Genomic DNA, 20,722 nt, shown 5'->3' with positions numbered 1-20,722 from the left:
CATCTGTGTTTTGGAATATCTCAAAGCTTGTCAGTCTTCCGCTGGGGATTACATCATTTTGGGGGTCTCAACCGTTCTGAAACAAAAGCATACTTCAGTGGTAAAATATGTATGCCCGGACAGCTGGCGGTCTTTCAAGGCTCCAAACTTGACACAGAGTTAATCTCAGAGAAATGTATTTTTTTCTATTCATAGTAACTAAACAATTATTTCCATGCTTTTCTTTTTTCCTCCCTTTTTTTTTTCCTTTCTTAATGTCGGGTTTTCTTTACAGATGGTAATTACTGACATAAAATACATCTCTTTTTTTTTTCCCCAGCCACTGCAGGATTTATTCTGGGGTGGTGATTTTGGTTTCTGCATGGTCTTTGAATGTTTTGGCAGTGGTCAATTCAAATTAATAATTGTTTCCATATTGGTAAGCCTGATCTTGCTTGAAACGTGCGAGTCTCTGTTATTAGCTTGCCGTTTTTCAGGGGCAGACCTCTGGGGAGAAAGTTATCTGTACCTGCTAAGCTACCTTGTCCTGTGTTGAATTATGACAACAAATTGGTATTACAGACCATGCCACGCCATCACAAAAGCATTATTTATGTTGTAAAGGCTTCATAAGGGTTGAATTGAAACACAACTTGTTGCACTAGGATGCATTTCATCCCAATATCCAACATATAAAAGAATAAAAGCAAATGGCTTCAGAGTTGTTATGAGAAGATGCTAGAAAAAACAGCAATGCAAAATTGGACCAAGAATTTGACGTGCATACTTAATCTAGATTTTTGTGCTATTCATACTACTTTGTTAGGTTTAAAAGATATATAGAATCATAGGATTGTTTAGGCTGGAAAAGACCTTTAAGATCATCAAGTCTAACTATTAACCTATCACTGCCAAGTCCACCACTAAACCATGTCCTCAAGCACCACGTCTACCCATCTTTTAAATACCTCCAGGGGTGGAGACTCAACCACTTCCCTGGGCAGCCTGTTCCAGTGCCTGATTACTCTTTCAGTGAAGAAATTTTTCCTAATATCCAACCTAAACCTCCCCTGCTGCAACTTGAGGCCATTTCCTCTCGTCCTATCGCTTGTTACTAGGGAGAAGAGACCGACTCCCACCTTGCTACAACCTCCTTTCAAGTAGCTGTAGAGAGCAATGTCTCCCCTCAGCCTCCTCTTCTCCAAACTAAACAACCCCAGCTCCCTCAGCCGCTCCTCATAAGACTTGTGCTCCAGACCCTTCACCAGCTTCGTTGCCCTTCTTCGGATGCGCTCCAGCACCTCGATGTCCTTCTTGTAGTGAGGGGGCCAAAACTGAACACAGTACTCGAGGTGCGGACTCACCAGTGCCGAGTACAGGGGGACGATCACCTCCCTGGTCCTGCTGGCCACACTATTCCTGATACAAGCCAGGATGCCATTGGCCCTCTTGGCCACCTGGGCACACTGCTGGCTCATGTTCAGGTGGCTGTCAACCAACACCCCCAGGTCCTTTTTCGCCAGGCAGCTCTCCAGCCACTCCTCCCCAAGCCTGTAGCGTTGCCTGGGGTTGTTGTGACCCAAGTGCAGGATATGTGTGTATCTATTTTTGTATTTGATTCACCAGAAAACTTGTGTGAGTTAATAGCTTGCAGAAGGTAAGGTTTCCTCTTGATTTTTTTGATAGATTTTTCTTTAATTTGCAAAGATTTCATGTTAAAAGAGTTATGGGAGTGGGAAATTTATGCTTTTGTTTCACGTAAGATGCAGACATCACTGGTGTGACAGACGAGTTCTTTCTATAGGTAGGAAAGCATTTAAATAAGTGGAAAGTGAATATGAGAAAGTTCTGGGAGCTTTTTTAAAGACTGGAGCTTTCCAAAAACATCCCTTAAAAAATTTTTCTATCTCCTTTTACCACAGATTAATGAAATCTATGTTCCTCTTAATTTTAGTGGAAATTTAATTTTAATTACTTTTTTTTTCTTGTGTGCAAGAACTTTCCAATATAAAGAGGTTAGATGGCCTTCATACATTCTTTTCAAGACACACCACTGCCAAAAGAGCACTTTGTAAGCAATTAAGTGGAATTGTGCAAGCTCTTACTGCTGTTGTTTAAATGTGATTTCCCATTGGTTTGCATGCAAGTCATGCAGTCAAGTATCTAAGTATGCAGGTCGTGCAAATTACAAGTTTATTGAAGGGCCAGTATAGTTATCAATGGCAGCTGTTCACAGGATCCTTAACACTGAGCTGAAAATTTATCTTTTGATTTGAATGGTTCTCACCCCTAAAATCATTATAAGGTCTCAGGAGCATTACTATTTTTAACTAAATAGTGGTTATGTCTTTCAGTTTACTTAGGCATCAGACCAAAGATCATTGAAGTCAATATGATTTCTTCCACTTACATCAGCATGCTCTGGGTCATGCCCTTAATAAACTGTTGTGTTTGCTATCCAAACTAGAAGAGATTACAGAATGAAAACTGGTGCAGTACAAACCAAAGTGGGCTCAACAATAGCCTGGAGTACTAATTCCACCTCCAGTCAAGCCAGCGGAAGATAAACATCCCACAAGAAAAGCTGGACTGTTTGTTGCATTGAAGTTACCTTTCAGCTAACCTAACCGCAGTAAAAACATTTTGGCATGACTACCTTGCCCACACACCGATGTTAGTGATGAGAGGTTGGGGTGGGCGATAAAACGTCATGTGAGATTTTGGAGTGTGAGTGTTTATCATTAAGCAAACAGTGGCTCACCTGTGTTTGAGGGGGTTGATCTTTGTTTTGAAGGTCTTTTAATCATGATAGAACAATTATATTTATACTGCAGAAGTTTTGAAAGATGTGGTGAAGATGATAGTAACAATTAAGAAGCCCTATATGAGGAACCTGAAAATATGCTTGAGATAGAAAGTTTCGTAGTTTAAAAACTGGGAATTCAGGCATTGTACTGTATGAAAATTTCATAATAAGGAGAAAGAAGGAAATATATGATATTATGCAACATTACGCCATTAGTGTTCAGAGGAAAAAAATGGAAGGAAAACACCAAACCAAAAGACTACATTTAACCCTTTCACATCATTACATTATAACTGAGTAATCCAGTGGAATTTAAAAAATATTTTTATACGTAAAAGAAAGGGAAGGGAAATACCCTAATATTAAAAATATTCCAGACAACCAATGAATTCAGGATAAAAAAATGTGCAATAGGAAAAAATAAGTACCTGATTTTGAAGCTTGATTTTAAGGCAAGCATCTTCAGCCTTCTGTCTGGAAAGGCTTAGAAAAGCAGAATTTTCTACATTAAATGAGGCTAATTTTTGATGGGTCTGTTCAGGCCCTTACTGAATGTCACAGGAGGAGTATTCCTAGAGGTGAAAAACATAGTTAGATAGAAAATTTCAGTCTGAACTGAGGGATGACACAAACAGTAAAATGGGAAGTCCTTCACTGGTGGGTCTGAAAGTGCAAAACCTTTTACTTGCTTTTTTTTAGCAGAAGTATTAAGCTCATGGGAAGCCTTAATGATAGTAAACCTTTTTGTCTGTGTGATGCTGAATTTTAGCTTTGCAACAAGAAAAAGCACAAGCTACTCAAACGTGATAATGGTATTAATCTTAAAATTTAATTTTGTTTAGTTTAATTTTTAAAAGATAAGCTTTTTTTGAATTATCAAAAGGGAACTGAAAGAAATGGACATCATTATGCTAAATTGTTGTCTGCTTTCTAGTTTTGTTCTGTGGTAAATTATTCCTTTGACAAACAGGATAAAAAGTATTTGTACTTCAGACATTTTATTATTAATCAGCCGCCGTGTTTGTGTCTGGGTTAGTAAAAACAGAGCTACTGTTGAAGGGTGGAAATAATCATGCTGGCTTATGCCTGCGGTCAGTACTCCTGCCTCTGTTGCGTACATTTTTTCCAACGTGTATCAAATACCTTATAGAAGGAATAGCAGTGATTGAGGAAACAGCTGCTAAAGGGCTGTTTAGGCAAAGCCTTTCCCTTACGCTTTATACAGTTCAGTAGCAGAGGTGCCTTGGTCTTATTAGTGGTTAGTTGCCTGAGGCACATGTTAGGTGCCTGAGATTCATTTTTGGTGGTGGCAAATTCTCAAGAGGTGTTTGTTAGTACTGGCCTAGGGATGGGGACTGGTTAGGCTGGTGCTCCTCACCCCTGAGAATCAGGTCTGTGTGATTTTTTTAATTAGCTTTATGGTCCAGATGATGGGGCGGTTTTGTTGAAGAGCTTTTGAACACAATTTACCAGCTACTTTGAAAAGATTACCATTGAAAGCCCTTCGGTACAATTTTCAGTCACCATGGGCAAAGCGCTCCCTTGCAGTCTCAGCTTTGGTAGAAATTGCTTCTCTGATATTTTGCAGATGCACTCCAAGGGGATCTCGGCTCGGGTTTCTGGCTGCTTATCGTAAAGCCGCAAGGCCCTCGGGGGGCCACCGTGCATCACCGAGGACATCTGAAGTTCAGACTTATCAAAGAGAAGAAGCTGAGCCATGGGGTCCATGCTTTCCCCCGCGTGTCTGGGTTGGGTGGAGAGCAGGGCCAATGCTTGGTGATCAAAGTGGAGAGGTGCACACCGTGAATACTGGCTTTGTTTCTCAACCCCATTTATCAGAGAGGAAGGTACTTATTAGCACAGAAGTGAGAAGGGAGTGTTGCTGGTCTGCAAGTCATTGTTATCTGGATTTTTGCATGGGAATAAATGGAGAGAAGAAAATGTTCCTCCAAACACAGCCTTATCCACTAGCTCGTTTCATAATTTCCTTCACACAATCAATTTGCATTCTTTACAAGTGGTGTCTCGCTTCTGTTTTTTCTCTGCCAAAGGGAAATGGAAGTAAACGGCTTATTTTCTTGTATGACTTTGGCATCTTCCATACTTCATAAGAAACAGATTTTCTTCTAAAGATGGTCTTGAATACAAGCATCTGCATGGTTTAGAATGGGAGAGGCAGATTTTTTTGATTGATACCTGAAATTGTGCATGCAGCTTTATAGTGTATGTTCTCACTTATGTGCACAAGTGGTGATTTGTTCAGATAAAGTTGCTCAGTTTACCCAGGCAAATGCTGCACCGTAAGCAAGTGCCATTGTGTGTGAAGGTCAGCATAGAAAAACAAAGCAAAAGATCACCATGAAATAACCGTGATGATTTATTCATTATTATAAATATTAACCTAATTATGTAAAATGCTTGCTCAGTTTTCTTGAATACCTGCAAAAAAGGTATTTCCGTATGTAGGACAATTCAGCAGAAAAGAGGTTCTTTCTGTCCAGTAGTCTAAGGACAAGTAATGAAAACCTGTAACAGTTCCTGGTCACTATAGATCAGCAGAGACTTATAGTGGTTTACAGCATTGTTTTACAGGTTGTTGTTGTTTTTAGCTTGGATTAATTCCCTGATCTGGTTCACAGTGCAGCTCGTCTATCAGCTCGTACCAGGATGGACAAGGGAGCTGGTTTGCAGTGTGGGAGGGTGTGGGAAGGGGTGAGGACTCCTGCTGTCATCCTGGCTGCTGGGCAGCCTGGACAACCATTTGTTTCATGAACTTTAATTCCACGTGATTAGCGCTTTATCAGCCAAATTCATGGATTCCATAGCTTTCACCAGGGCATCCTCCTGCTTTTTCTGTTCAGTTTTTCCCCTGGTTGTTGAACTGTCAGTGAAACAAAATAGCAGGCAACCCTCCTTGAGACAGGAGAAGTCGTGTCAGTCCTCCTCCAGCACCTTTCAGCACCTAGCTGGTGCCGTCGTGGTCCTGCAGCTTTTGTCTCCTCGTAATAGCAGAAATGCATCCTAACGAGTGATCACTTGTGTTGTTGGATGGGTGCTAAATCCCACTTCCCTTTTCCTTCCCCATCCCCACAGCACTCTCCAGCATTTGTCTCTACGGGCACTGGTTATATCTTTATATGCTCTCCTTTATTCATTTTAATCTAATCCACCTCCCTTACATCATTCTCCTCTCTTCCTGCCGGGAAGTCGTGCCGAGGGGAGCTCCCCTGGTCCCCTGAGAGCTGTCTCAGGGAGATACCTTGTGCTGTTGAAGGCTTCGTTTTACGCTTCGTGGAATGCAGATGGTCTAGACACAAACTGCATTTTGTCTTTCAACATAAAGCACTGCATCTTTAACACGTACCTCCAATAAATACATCAAGAGAACCAGTTAGCAATGGTATCTTAAGGCAGGTATTCCAGCTGTCTTGGAGTTTTATATGGTATCAGTATGGCATATTTTATATGTCCAGCTCAGGAACATAGCTTTGTTGCTAAAAGCAATACCACAGTACTATCGGGGTGCTAGCTTAACTCCTTGCTGTATTTTTTCATACTTTACTCTTTTTAAGTAGCTGGCGGTTATGCTGCTCCACAAGGAACTACTGCTTCAACACAATAGTCAGAGTTATTTTGTTAATCAGAAAGTTATGTCGGATCTAGCTACATTTATTTAAGCAACTGCATAGCTTAACCTCCGTTTGCAATTTTTTGATAGATTGTGTTTTGCCCACAAATCATACCAATCTCTGTCTGGATGAAATGTGAAATTAAATTTTAAAAGTGCAAACAGTATTTATTCCTTATCAGTTATATAAAGCTTCCTTAAATGTGCTAAAGACTTTAAAAAACTGATTTCAAAGACATTTTGATAAATTTAAATGCAAGTTTTTCCAGTTAATAATAGAATTGACAGATCATAATGTCATAAAAGCTTCAGTTGACTAGACCTCATCCGTTGCTATCTAGTTTTTATCTGGAAATTGGAAATTGGTTCTCTGTATCTAGCAACCAAAGGTTTTCTCAGCTTTGAGTGAACTAGCCTTTGAATTGAGCTAGATGAATAAACTGACTTAAAGAAAATGTTCTCCCTGCACCTGCAGAAGAAGCTGCAGCTGCTAAAAGATGAATACTTCAAAAAACTTGTATCCCTAGGATTTAGCCAGTGATTTCTGCCAGTTCAGTACTTTGATCTTCTTCAAAAGTTCAGCACCAAATGCACAGCAATGGGGGTTATTATGTAAGTATAGCCCTTTAAAAAAAACCCAACGTAATCTCAATTTGGAATCTTAATAAGCAAAAAAAATCCAACTTAAATAAAACTGTTTGTTGGTGGAGGTGGTTTATAATACCCGCTTTTTTATTTACACTCTTGTCTCTGAAATCAGCGCGGGTTTTCCATATGACTCTCTCTGTGCAGGTGATGGAGGTCAGCTGCCAGCAGAGAGAGGCATTCATTTAAAAGAACAAGATAAACCAGGGAGGGAAGCATAATTTCAGTAAGTCACTAGGGACTGAGGGTGTTCGTCCACGGTTTCTGGAAGAATTTCAGGAGGGAGCAGCTGAGTTACGGTCATATGTAGCTCACTGAAAATGATTACATCAGCAAAGAAACAGATGTGGCCAATAGCATACCTAACTTAGGAAAGTGGGTATAATTATGAACCTTAGTCTCCTACCGGCACTAACAGTGAAGTGCTGAAGAGAGAAATATAAAGGCAGGAGGATGAGATGGCTGTTGAGCCCTATAAGCACAGGCAGAAAACCTCTGGGATGCAGGGGAGAGCAGTGCCCAGGGCCAGGGATTACAGGAGGCAGCACTGACCTGTGCAGGAACTCACCCCGGTTTTTAACAGCACTGTAGATAAATTCCTGCTCCTCCTGATGGAAGGAGGGTAGCCATCAGAGACCTGGATCATCAGCAATGGGCTGATGGGCGTTCTTACATCGCGAGGGGAGGAGGAGGGAGCTATTCAATACATAGTCCCCTTCACTTTATTCTGCTTGAAAATGCGAAAAGACTGTGATAATTTCCAGAAAAATCAAAAATCATGATAATTTCCAGAAAAATTTTACACAGTTAGAAAACAGGTTACAGAACTTCACTGTGGACAAATGCAAGGTGGTGAGTGTGGGGAGGAGCACGTAACTGTCTCTTTGTCCTGTATCCAGGGAAAATGATGTCTGGCTAGGTTTTTTGCAAGAGATTAACTGTATGTCTTAAGCCTGGATAGCAGTTGTCAGATAAATTAATTTAATATTAGCATCTTTTTGAGGGTGTTATTTTGCATAAATTGAGGTTGAAATTTGCAAATGAAATCCTCCTTGTTATTATGTTCAGCTCTTGTCATGAATTAATAGAAAAGGTAGAGAAATGAAGCGATGGGAAGTGAATAGCTGGAAGATCATATAAGGAAGGAGGCTTAGCTGGAAGAGTTTGGAAGAGGCACGGGAAAAAGCAAAGAAGTCTAAACCGTGAGTTTTTGTATGAAGAAATTTGTTCAGAGTTCTTATTTGCCCGTAGTATGAGGACGCTGAAATGTAAATGCCAGGCATCAATGGAGATGTCATTTCAGCTATAGCTTTTGGGTTTGTTTTCTAATGTGAACCCGGGAGACAAGCGCGCACAGTCCCAGAGGTGCACATATGCACTTTCGCATACCTCCATGAAGGTACGTGCCCTGGCAAGTCCGGCCATGGCTGGAAGATGATTCTGCAAAGGCAAGATCTAAAGCTAAAGTCCTTCCTTATGCTCTTGCCCGAGCAGACTTTGCAGAATTATATCTCAAGCAATCATGTTGCAGGGAACACATGCTGGTATTTCAGTTGGTCAGGTGTCACATTTTTAAAGATAGTGCCCTTTCAGCAGAAAAAAACTCAAATACCAGAACAAAATAAAAAAATAGAGTTAAATTATATCAGAGATATAGATGAAATATATTCTATTAGTAGTGATGATGTGGTAGAAATAGAAATAAAAGTGCCATATTTCACTGTTGGACACTTCAAAGAATACTCCTCTCCCAGTAATCCTCTGATCTGCTTCATGTCACAGGTCACCTAAACAGTATTTACAAAACTCCTGGCTGGAGCACTCATTCAGGATTTAAGGTGTCGCAACTTTTTTTGACATCAAAAGTTCAAATGCACTGGTATTTCTCTGAGAATGTTACCCCAGAGTTAATTTTTATGTAGACTCATGTTTATGAATATGTCTCCTCAAGACCAATGTGAAACTTGCCTGGAGAGGAGGAAAAGCTTTCTCCTCACAGCCATGTGATGAGGTTAGGTGGTGTCTGGTAGTTAGCTGGGCGCTACTTTGAATGTGCTCGAAAAGGTGAGGACCAAAGCAGGAGTTAAAAGGCTTGGCTTAACCATTGACCCACGTCTCACTGAGAAATTGGTGTGAACTCTGGGTTCCCATTACCTCTGAATGTAAATATTATTGTTCTCCTCCAAAGTGCTTTGCTACCTTGAATAGTAAAATGCAACGTTAGTAATAGTTACTATAATTTTGAGTGTGGGCTGGACTTGGATGTAAAATCTCACTCTCCTCATTCTGGGAGTTTGGTGCTTGGGCAGCGGTGGATTCTGTTCTCTCAGGCAGGCATCCTCTGTGGTTGTAGGTGGCCTTTCCAAATCCTCCAAGCCATGAGGGTTTGGGAATTTTATATTGATCAGAGAGTTACTAGTTGCCTCAATTAGGTGGGTCCTATCTTCTAGTCTTTCCACAGAGTAAGTTTACTTTTTATTCTGTCTTAGTACTCCAAGAAAATGGCGGCGTAAGCTGACTACTGCAAGTCGCCGTGCAGTTTCCTGCAATCCTTTGCAGTAGGAAGCCGGTCTGTGAAGGCTGGGTGTTAGGCACATGGGCAGGCATTTGAAGAGACTTTTTAAATGCTTTTCTTCCTGTTTTGTTTTTACAAGAAAGGAGAGCATATGAAAAATATTTCTACAGCATCAAGCTGACAGGACCAAGTTCCTAGGGTCATAGCTGAAGGGACCTACATAACTACATAACTCAGAGTATTTTACTTTTGCGAAGTAGGAATGCCTGGTTGCTTTGTCCGTGAATGATTTGAAGGAAGAAGGATATTTTTTCAAATCTGTTTAATTAAGATGCCTCTTCAGTTCTCCCTGTCCTTCATTTCAATAGGTTTTCAGAGGCTTTCAAACCAGAACTGCACAGGGCTCTATTTCAAGTGCACTGTAAAGAGCTGATAATATAGCCTCTGTGGCTGGGGCACAGAATCTTCCTTATATAGCTTTTCTGAACAGGATACACTTGTTCTGCAACAGATCTTGCGTTGTTTATTCCTGATAACTATTCTCAAGTCAGTATAAATGACACTTCCAGATAACTTTCTTCCTCCCTGATAACAATCTGGTAGTTTATACCACTTTCCAGAAGTGTATATTTCTGTTTAGTTTTTTAGGGTGCATTTACTATTTAGTATGGCCAAAGTAGTAATTCTTTCAGTATCTGCCAGCTAGATCGGTTTTGAAAAGAGTCTCTTCAAAGCAATGTCTGTTTAGAACTGACTTATTTATGTGCAGTTTCTGTTCCACAGCAAAGCAGTCAAAGAAACGGAGCACCAGTTCCTGGTGCCTGAGAAAGAGGCCTGAGAAAAGTCTCAGAAAACAGGTATGATTTAGAAAGTCATTTGTGAGAACTCTGTGTTCTGAATAGTTGTGTACTCGTGTACATTTCAGATCTTATTTTTAAGGCTCTGTTTTTTGAACGAAGCGCTGACGGAAGTGGAGGCGACAGTGGGTTGTGCTGAAAGGGAGGTGATTGGGATCCGGGTAGGTTACTAGCAAAGCTTTTCAAGGATGGTGCTTAGGACAGTTGTAGGGTCCCATAAATGGCTTTAGCATATTAGGGGAGTGCTCATGTAGGTTGCTGGTGACCCAAAGTTGTCAGTGCAAGGGAAGGTGGGCTGTCATGCAGAAAGAAACTGGGCAATGTCAAAGCCTAATAGAAATGGGGCAGAATTTCATAGGTCAAAATATATGTTGAGACTAATAATGAGATTTTCTTGGCTGGGAAGAGTCACTGTGGTATATTACCAAGGGATCACAGACAGGTGAACCTGAATTACAGCCTGTTGCTGGTGCATGTCAGGACAGCAAGTTACAGCCAAGCAGACGTGGCGTTAATGGTGCTGAATTGGGGCTAGGAAATTTCCTGCAGTTCTGTTTACCTACATGCACAAAAAGTTGACTGTAGCTGAAACAAGAAGAGAGCTTGTTGGATCCTAAGGATGGAGTTGTTGGATGCTAGAGAGGCATATGCATTTTACAGGATGGAGGAGAATGCTTGATAAGAACAGGTAGCGAAGCAGGAATATCTTAGGTGGGGGTACTAGCTAGTTTGAATTACATAGCATAGCAAAACAAAGGCAGGAGGTGGTTGCTCTCTTCACTTGTGAGGCAAAACACAGGCGAACAGCGGTGTTAACTCCATCTACCAGAGGATAATACTACGTAAAAACAAATAGTATAAACCTGATCATTAATAATGTAGGAAACGAGTAACAAGTTTCTAACTGTGGAGTAGCATAATTGTAGGAAGGTCAGAGGGAGCAGAAATCCCCCTCTTGCAGCCTGTCCTCCAAAGAGAGCTCAGTAAATAAGTAAGTGTACAATATGGTGGCATACAAAAACAAGAAACTAATAACAAGGGACTGACGATTGTTAAGAAAGACTTTTCCAGTCCTTTTTGTTCCTAAGTTCTAAGTTGGCTAATAGATATTGGAAATCTAAACACAAAGTATCCAGGGGTTTAGAAGAGCTACAGTATTTCTACTGCCATCTCTTTCAAGCATGTTAAAGTACTTTCTGATTTGTTTTCTGTTCTGAAATTGCATTTACCAGTAGAAAAAGGAAAAGATTTTGCCATACGGGTAGGGGAAAATATGTTGTGTTAGATCTGACAGCCCAAAAGAGGCAAGGCTGCCGCAGCAGCATGTCCCCAGCTCCAACCAGTAGCGAGGCTGAAGATGTATTCCCAGCAGCTGCATGCACGTGCAGCATATGTATATATAAATCCCTTCTTCTGAGTCCTCAGTTTGTGTTCCTCACCTGCCATTGTGCCCCTGTGCTCCTCTGGGCTTGTGCAGGTGGGCCTTTGATGGGCTGATGGCTCCAGTGACGGGCCTAGGAGTAGCTGGGCAAGGTATTATTGGGGCTCCTCTTCCTGCCATCATCTCTCTGTGCTCCTTTGTGGGTGTGCAGACAAGGTTTTATCATGTAACCTCACAGTACCATACTCGGTTTTGAATGGGGTTCAAAGGGCGAGCAGCTCTAGGAGAGTGAGGGGTCTCAGTTTGGTGGCTGCACAACATAGATCCATGCTTACAGAATGGCAGGACTGCACAGAAATAAAACCTCTAATTGGACAGAAGAGAGCTGGAGAAAGTTAAGACCAAAATACAATATGGATGATGTGATTCAAAAAGGAGGAACTGTTCAGAACAAGAATATGGGAAACACTGAACTTGACCATATTTTCCCAGAAGGCTGGCAAAAAAAAATAAGAAAGGAGGAATGCAGCATGGAAATTTCTGGGTGATGGCAAATATCTTTGCCAGAAGATATTGGAAAAAAAAAATAAATAAATGCAGACATTCTCATCTGGGTAGGCCTAATGTATGGAAGTCCTTTGTCCATTTTGAGCTTTTAGGTAAATGGTTTAAAATAGTACTTAAAGTACAGATATAGAGGTAGATTCACTTTTTTTTCCCAGCAGAGTAGATCATTCTCTCATCTCCCATTTTTGTTTATCAAAGCTTTCTATTTAAATCGATGGACACACATGGATAATCCTGGAGGATTTTTCTTTAGATATACTAGCTCTTCCCTAGGTTGCAGAGGATAGGTCTTCTACATGTGTTTTTTGACATGGAGCCAGCTCTAATACATCCCTGAGAACTGTTTACATTAAAAGATTGCTGCCCAGGTACCTGTAATTAAATTTGTGCAGAGTTTTTGAATAGCAGTTTTTGATGTGTTCACCAGCAGAGTCCAAACCAGTTTCGAAGAGGTAATGGAGAGCTTCCCGCATCCCCTTCCCATTCCCTGGAAATTCAGAGACAGCTCCATGCCCTCTGCCAGAGGCACAGAGGACTCCTGGAGTCTTCTCATCACTTCTGGGCTTAGACTCCATCTGAGGAATTCCTGCTTCCCAGCCCTGCTAGCACCAGTCTTGGCACTGGGAAATGCAACGTGACACACATTCGTGCTTTAGTTGATCATATCTGATAAGTCCTCCATTCTAATGTTTCTGCTCAACAAAATACTTCTAAACAGCACAGTGTTTGTAATGTAGTAGTCATAAAAACTTACCTAAAATACAGATCCATAGTAGGGATGCTGAAGGTAGGGGTAACTATATGGGACGACTTCATTTTCCAGATTCTTCAAGCAAAGCCTATCCATCTGAGCCCCTCCAGAAAACCTGTTTATACATTCCTCAGTTTGTTTTTCCGTCCAAGTAGATTGCCTTAGTGAAGTTGCTTGGGTGACATTATGTCATGGGAGAAGAATTGAGTAGAATCATAGAATGGTTTGGGTTAGAAGGGACCTTCAAAGGTCATCTAGTTCCAACCCCCCTGCCATGGGCAGGCACATCTTTCACTAGATCAGGTTGCTCAAAGCCCTGACCAACCTGACCTTGAACACTTCCAGGGAGGGTGCATCCCTAACTTCTCTGGGCAACCTGTTCCAGCGTCTCACCACCCTCATCGTAAAGAATTTCTTCCTTATGTCCAATCTAAATCTACCCTCTTTTAGTTTAAACTGAGTAGCAATGCTTCCAGCTCTTCTAAACATCCACCCCCATTTCCCACAGGAAAAAGGCACTTGCTTGTATTATTTTCATGCAAGCTACTGAAGTATTTTGTGTGTGTGAAAATGCCTGCTCAAGGGAGGCTGGTAGGAAGTTACCCCAGCAGCTACTGGTCCCCCTGGGGCCAGGGTAGGAGAAATGCTTTCAAGTCCTGCAATGCAATGTGCACACCAAGTCTGTAGGATTTGCTAAAGCAATGTAGGTCTTCCCATAGAGATTTTTGCTACCGGGGTCAAAAAGCATGACCCTCAAAGTGCATTGCTGCACTGCAGGAAGAGCATCGTGCATGTAAGTCTGTACCTTGCACTGTGCTGTAGGTTGCAGTGCAGTAACAGAGAACCTTTGGAGCAGGAAAATCTACTTCTTACACTAAAATGACTGAGCAGATTATTTCATAAATGTAAAGAAATGGATTGACCCTACTGTGCTTAACTGTTAATACAAAACTGCATTTCACATGAATTTACTCTTAGCTCATTTGAAGCACTCAGGTGATGAAAGGATTTCCCTTATGAAGCCCTGCTCCCCTCTCATGCCCTCAACTGTTTATAATTTTATTAAAACCATGCATTTGAACACTTCAAAGCTTCTATTATTTGATGACTACCAAGAATCGCTGTCAAAGATTCTCTTTGAGAAACCATTTTGAATCAATATAAGAAGAGGCTCCTATTTTGTATCATCACCAACAAAATTCTTGTGTTTTTCACATGTTCATTACAAATGCAGTGAAAAAGGTAGTCAGAGCAGGATCCACTTTAATATGGGTGCATTCCCTGCCAGTGCATACAGATTCTCCTGTTTATGTCTTGCTTTCGAACAAAAAGGCAAATTAAGTCTTTGTAGTCTTTACAACATCATTACACATTGGGAATATATAGATTGCACCAACGATTGATAGCACTTCAGCAATAGCTAGAAGCCTTCATTATAATGCACTCCAAAAGATGTTGTTCAGAGTGGTTGTAAAGTGAGATGAACAAAATTAATTAGTCTGCAGAATAGTTGCAAAGTCTGCCAAGTATGCTCTATCCACGCCTATCTTCACGGCTCTGGCTCCAGAAAAGATGGTGTGGCTCAGCCTCCCTTTAAAGGATTCCATTCTTAAGAATGGATGCTTGGAGTCTGCCGGTCTGCCAAGATCTGTGTAGCTGGGACCTCCCTTCTTCATGACTTAACAAATTGAAGACTTAACAACTACAATGTGGAGTAGACCAAAAGAACAAGCTGGGGCAATAAGAAAAGAGTTTCAGCACTCCCTGATGCCATCCTCTTCTCTTTCCCACCGAAGCAGTAGTTGCGCAGCAATAACTATGCAGTGCACTTATGTTGTGCATGCAGAATAGGCCTGGCACATCCCCAACACATTGGATTCTCCATGGATGGGCTGCACGGCATGTGTTGCTGTATAGACTGGTGTGTAGCTGAGATTTCTTTTACTGAAATATGGGAGCCATGTGTGCACATGCCTGGATTACGTGCCATGACTGTGCAACATCATCTGGCCAGGTCTGCTGGAACCATCCATCCAGTGTGATGATCCTGTGCCACACAAAGTGTGTTTGTTACATGTTGGAATAAGAAAAGGGAGTGACTCCCTTCCGCACATCAAAGCAATGAGAGCTGGGAACCCCAAGACTGAAAGATTTAGGAAGTATAAGTCTTTGGCATTTTTTTTTTCCTCAAACTAATTTTGTCTAGGGTCATAGCTAGGCTTGGCTACACATCTGTCTTTAAACTTCTGTAAGGAAGCATAGCTGTTGTAAATATAAACGTCTTTACAACTTCCATTATAATGGATAATTCCACAAATCTACAGTATTTTTAAATTGATTCTTCACGTATTTAACTTCTAAGAGTACTGAAATAAAGAGACTTTGCAAAGCGGCGCCTGAAACATAGCTGTTAGAATTGCGAGCAGCTGTGTATGGGAATCGCACAATGCACATAATGTACTGTGACAGCAGGGGAGGTGGTTTTGCAGAGAATTGATGCATTTTTTAACTTTCAAGGTCGCTTCAGACACCGCTGTGCAAATCAGCCCTCAAAATTATAAGACAGAAGAAACTAATTAATACTTTTATGAATGCAGAAGTTAATAATAAGAGTGGCTGCAATAACATTTATGTGAGCAAGAGTTAAAGATCATAAAAGCATTTTTACATGAAAGAGATAAAGTTTCTGAATAATCTGTAATAGAATTTAAGCCCATTTGAAGCTTAGATTAGAGGGTTTTTTGAACTGAAACAATGAACAGCTTTCAGTGTGGCTAAAACTTTCATTCAAATGCAGGTATTTCCTTTTTTTTTTTTTAAATTCTATAACCACAGAAAATATTAATCCATTTTCTTTCTGGTTTAAGAAAAGGCATATTTCAGCTTTATGAAGTAGGTGTTCTCCGCAGAATGGGTGCTGATGAGAACCATGCACAGAACCGGAAGTTCGGAAGACGGGGGATGGCAGCCGGGAGCGGCTCCATCTGCTCTGGAAACACATTGCTGTACAGCGGAGGCCAAAACAACTGACAAGACAAAGTCATTATTTATGGAAAGACTCTGAACTCTGGCCGTTTGTCAAGCTGACTCAAGGAGTCTGCTGCTGGCCCTGATGAGCTAGCAAGTATCTAACATGGATTTGTGCTCTAATAAATGTCAGATACAGAGGCGTTACTGAAACAAATTGCTAAAATATTAGGAAAAAGGGGAATGTACATCGAACAGCAAAAGACCCTAATGACTAACCACTAATAAAGACTGGAGAGCATCAGAACACCTTATTTTCAAAAGAAAAGCATAGAGGGGAGCAGCGCAATGTCCCAGCCCTGAAGCCAATGGCAGAACTCTCCTATGGAGCTAGGGTTTCACCCGCCGTGTGCGGTGTTTCAGTGGACTTCTCCATCCATTCACTTCAGGAGCTGGGATGGTTCATGTGTTTGTGAAATAGTTTCCACATCCAACCGTTTAGTAAAAGTTCCAGTCCCCAGGTCAATGAAAACATGCCCTGTTATCTTAAAAAATGTGCATCAGCAAGGACAAATGATATCTTTTGGGCTAACAAAAAATGATTGGGATGATGCTGTGCTTTTTTTATGTTAACCTCTGTTGAAAGCTGGAAGTTAGAAAAAAATCAGCTGAAATAAGTATGGATGATCTCATAGCCAAGTCAGGTTGGGTGCATTTTTTTGTCTGTTGTTTCGGGATGTCCTAAATCTTGTCATCATTCACAAATACATGAATTATAGCATGTTAGAAGATTATCAGAAGGAAGACTTCTGTCCATAACTGTATAGTATAAACGCTATGTACAGTCAACAACTAGAAATTCATGTGCCTTCCTGCACGATTCCTCCACGACCTGACTTCAATAGCAATGAGGAATTTGGTATTGTCTTCAAAAACTGTCATGATTCTCTGGTTAGTTACAGACATTTTCCTATTGCAAAAATATTCTCTAAACATAGGCACTTCTAAAAAAAAAATAAACCCAAACCTCCTAGTAGGAAGGCTGTCTAGATTCATTGCTTGGCTGCGTGACACACAGCAAGAAAGGGAGCCACATGTTCCTGTCTGGAAAGTGATCAGTTACATTATTCTAAGCATTAAAATGTGTCCGTATGTGTGCATCTGTACGCACAGAGACATGCGTACTTCAGATCGTGCTGATAATGACATTTCCAGTCTCAAAAGAAAAATAGATTGTGTAGGAAATCCTTTATTTATCAGGCGTAGAATTTCATTGTGGTCTATCCCTTTGACTTTTAAAATACTCTCTATTATGATGGCAAGAGCAGTCTTAGAGCAATTAACTGATTCTGTGTAGTCTGTTACTGAATGAAAAAAAAGAGTACAATGATGTCCTACTTTATTTATCATATTTTATCTAGAGTAAGGGCAGGTTATGTGTATCTGTAGTTCTGTATAAAATTATATATCCATTATAGTCCTGTACATTGGATATTCTAGAGAGCTGAGAGTCTCGTGGTGAGTTGTCATCATGCGACACAGTCATTTATCACATGCCTGTGACAATCTCACCTGCATGCTGCCCATTAATCTGTTCTCCAAGAACGTCTAACATTACTGTCTCCAGGCAATTTTGCAGTTTCCCTACGTAGAAAGGCAAAAAAAAAACCCTGTTGCAAAACTTTTCTTTCCATCCTTTCAAAGGTAGAACTTCCTCCAAAAGTGCTCTCAATGACGTCTAAAACGAGCAAGGTTCAGCATAGAACTAGTGATGAAGTTGTGCATGCCTCATCATTGGAAGTGCTCGAGGTCGGGTTGGACAGGGCTTTGAGCAACCTGATCTAGTTGAAGATGTCCCTGCTCATGGCAGAGGGCTTGGACTAGATGATCTTTGAAGGTCCCTTCCAACCCAAACCATTCTGTGGTTCTGTGAAGCAGGATTGGGTGATTTTGGAGAGCTAGCACTTAAACCCTCAGCAAGAGGGGAGGCAACCGTACTTCTGCCGACCTAGGAAAGGCATCCATCGCAGGCACTTCACACTGTAGAGGGCTTTGGCAAAGGTGGTAAGTTGGAAAGGAATGAAGCCATCTTTCAGGCATTGGGCTCTGAGGCTATCACCTCGAGTAGGGACTGTAGATGACGAGGAAGCAGCTGAAATAATACACATGGTCTGCAGCTTGACCCAGCCTATTTAGGAGGAATGGGAACAAGGCTTTAGGACCTCCCAGAGTTTTGCTGGTGGCAGTAGTAGTGGTTGTAACAGCACCAAAGCTATGCGGGGCTTTGTCTCTTTGTCAGAAGGCGGTGTAGAGGGACCTTCCTAGGACAGAGTGTGGAATGGACCATGAAGTCAAGGCATAAGCACAGACCCATGCTGGATCATGCCTTCCCTGCACTTTTCCTATCACAATGTTCCTTACTGCCTGCTTAAAAACAACCCCTTTGGGGGCTCTGAGCATTAGGTCCCATCTGATGGTGAGCCTTCTGCAAATAACAGGACCATGCAGCAGTGGCTTTACTCTGTGTTCTGCCACGCGTTACTGAACAGTGTTTATGGTCATGAAGTTGATCTGCATTTTTCTGTCTCCATTAGGAATTTATTTTTGTCAGTAACAAAAGGAATTTATTTTGTCAGTGAATTTATTTACTTTTCCTTCACTTAATTGTAATTTTCAGTGCCAAAGACAAGTTTTGGAAAGGGGAGAAGAGTCATATATTTTACAAATGAACAGGCAATTCCTAAGTTCTGCACTACAGAGGTTATTGTGCATTTTTACTCCATTTGATACTCATTATGCTGTACATGATCTGTTCTTTCCATGAGGAATCCTGCAGATGTAAAGGCTCACACTATGGTTGGTTTAATTAGAAATAAAGTGTCAAGAAATTTGGCACCTTTTTTATTCTTTGTTCAAATAACAAATGTTAAACACATGGACACCAATTAATTCCTGGAGCAGTTTAACTGATTTGAGTGGCATTACAGCAGGGGTCATTTAGCCTATGACATTAATTTCAAATGATTTTTTTTTTTATTAACTTGTCTTATTAGTGTTGCCATTTAAAATCTGTGGTAAAAGAGGAATAGCCTGAGATCTGGGAAAAGCATCGTCAGCCATACTTCCACTTGGCAAATCATTTGCTAGGCGGTTTTCTGAGTGTTGTTATTTTGCAAAGGGCTAGCATTGGAGAGAAGAAGAGAGTATTTTTATTAATCCCTCTTTTTTTGTTTTTTTGGGAGAGTGACGACTTTGCAGATTACTGAAGATCCTTTTCTGCAACTAAAGTTCCGTTGCGTTCTTGCAAATTGTCAACTGAAGTAGCTTGCTGCTGTGAGTTACTGGCAGTAATGGTTGCAGAATTGGGCTCTTAAGTTACAATATTGTCGAAGAAGCTGTTACAAATAGTAATAAGATCGTTAAAATGTTTTCATTGGGATTTGCTTTGAGAAATAGCCATTTCACATGCCTTTGCTGCAAATGTTGATTTGTATGTGTGTCCATACTCATTTCCAAGGTGCAAAATTAGCAAATGACTTGTGGAATGAATCAGTAAAACTATTGTGCTCTGTGACGAAGTGAATAAACCAGCTATTTTAACCCCAGCCTAGGCTTCCCCTCTCCTGGGCTTCCTAGCGGATCCTTTTGAGATATATCTGTTCGCAAAATAAAGCCACTTTTTATGCTTTTTAGTACTTGCTGACTATTTGCCAAGGATTTCTATGAAGTATCTGTGAATATAGCCTGAGACAACACGACACTGCTTCCCCTGTTTCCTGTGCTGAATGGCCAGCCCCAATGATAAACTGTAACACTACTCAAGGTAGGAAGGGTGAGCTGCCAGAAACTATTTATCACTTCACTGGCTTTGTACCATAAACATCCGTCTGAAGTTAAATTGAGGTTATAAGAGGAGTTTTCTTTTTGCTCCAGCTTTGCCAGCGATAGTATCTTGCATAAAGATGAACATAGAAGTTCAGTGTTTAGCCATTGGATGTTCCCATGCCATGAAAAGAAGATGGCAGCGATATAAAACTTGACTCAAACACCTTCAGTTTCTGACAGCTAGTGCTATAAAGTTAATCTGCCATTAACTTCGATAAGGTGAATACCTCTTTCTAATGACAGATTTCAGGATGATGCTTTATGTACTAATATATAAGGTCAGGTTTCAGCTCAAATTTTCATCCTCTTTGGATATTTTAGGAGTTTTAAAAATATTAATATCTCCGGTCCTTTCATTCTATTTGATGTTGCTGTTATGGATAAAAGAGTGACTTCTCTTTTGTCTGTACAACCTCGTTTTAGAGACGGTGGATATTTTAAGCTAAAACATGCATGATATTCTAAGCAAAGCTTTGGGTAATTCTGTGCAGTTCAACTCTTTAACTTCATGTGGATTTATGAGTTTATAACCTTAAATGTTTCCTACAGTAGAATGAGAGTTTAACTTTTTGTGATGTTTCTCTGTTATTCAGTCTCAAGTACCATGAATCCCATGATACATAAGATAACTGTAAAATGGAAGAAACATCGTCAAAAAACTGAGCACATACTTGGCAACCTAGTACTTCTCATTTTAGCACATCCAAAGCAGACGTGCATCTTCATTATCAACGCTGGTTA

At 40.8% G+C, this 20,722-nt stretch overlaps 1 protein-coding gene across 3 annotated transcripts in view; it reads left to right on the top strand.

The window, feature by feature from the left end:
* The window catches only part of SCFD2 (sec1 family domain containing 2), a 206,153-nt gene that overhangs the window by 105,367 nt on the left and 80,064 nt on the right, over positions 1-20,722 (top strand). The gene's annotated exons all lie outside the window — the stretch shown is intronic.

Source organism: Nipponia nippon, unplaced genomic scaffold (assembly GCF_047370975.1).
Source record: "Nipponia nippon isolate SJK-2023a ecotype South Korea unplaced genomic scaffold, ASM4737097v1 scaffold_6, whole genome shotgun sequence".
Taxonomy (NCBI): domain Eukaryota; kingdom Metazoa; phylum Chordata; class Aves; order Pelecaniformes; family Threskiornithidae; genus Nipponia; species Nipponia nippon.
The sequence above is the reverse complement of the archived record's forward strand: the minus strand, read 5'-3'. Positions and strand labels throughout refer to the sequence as shown.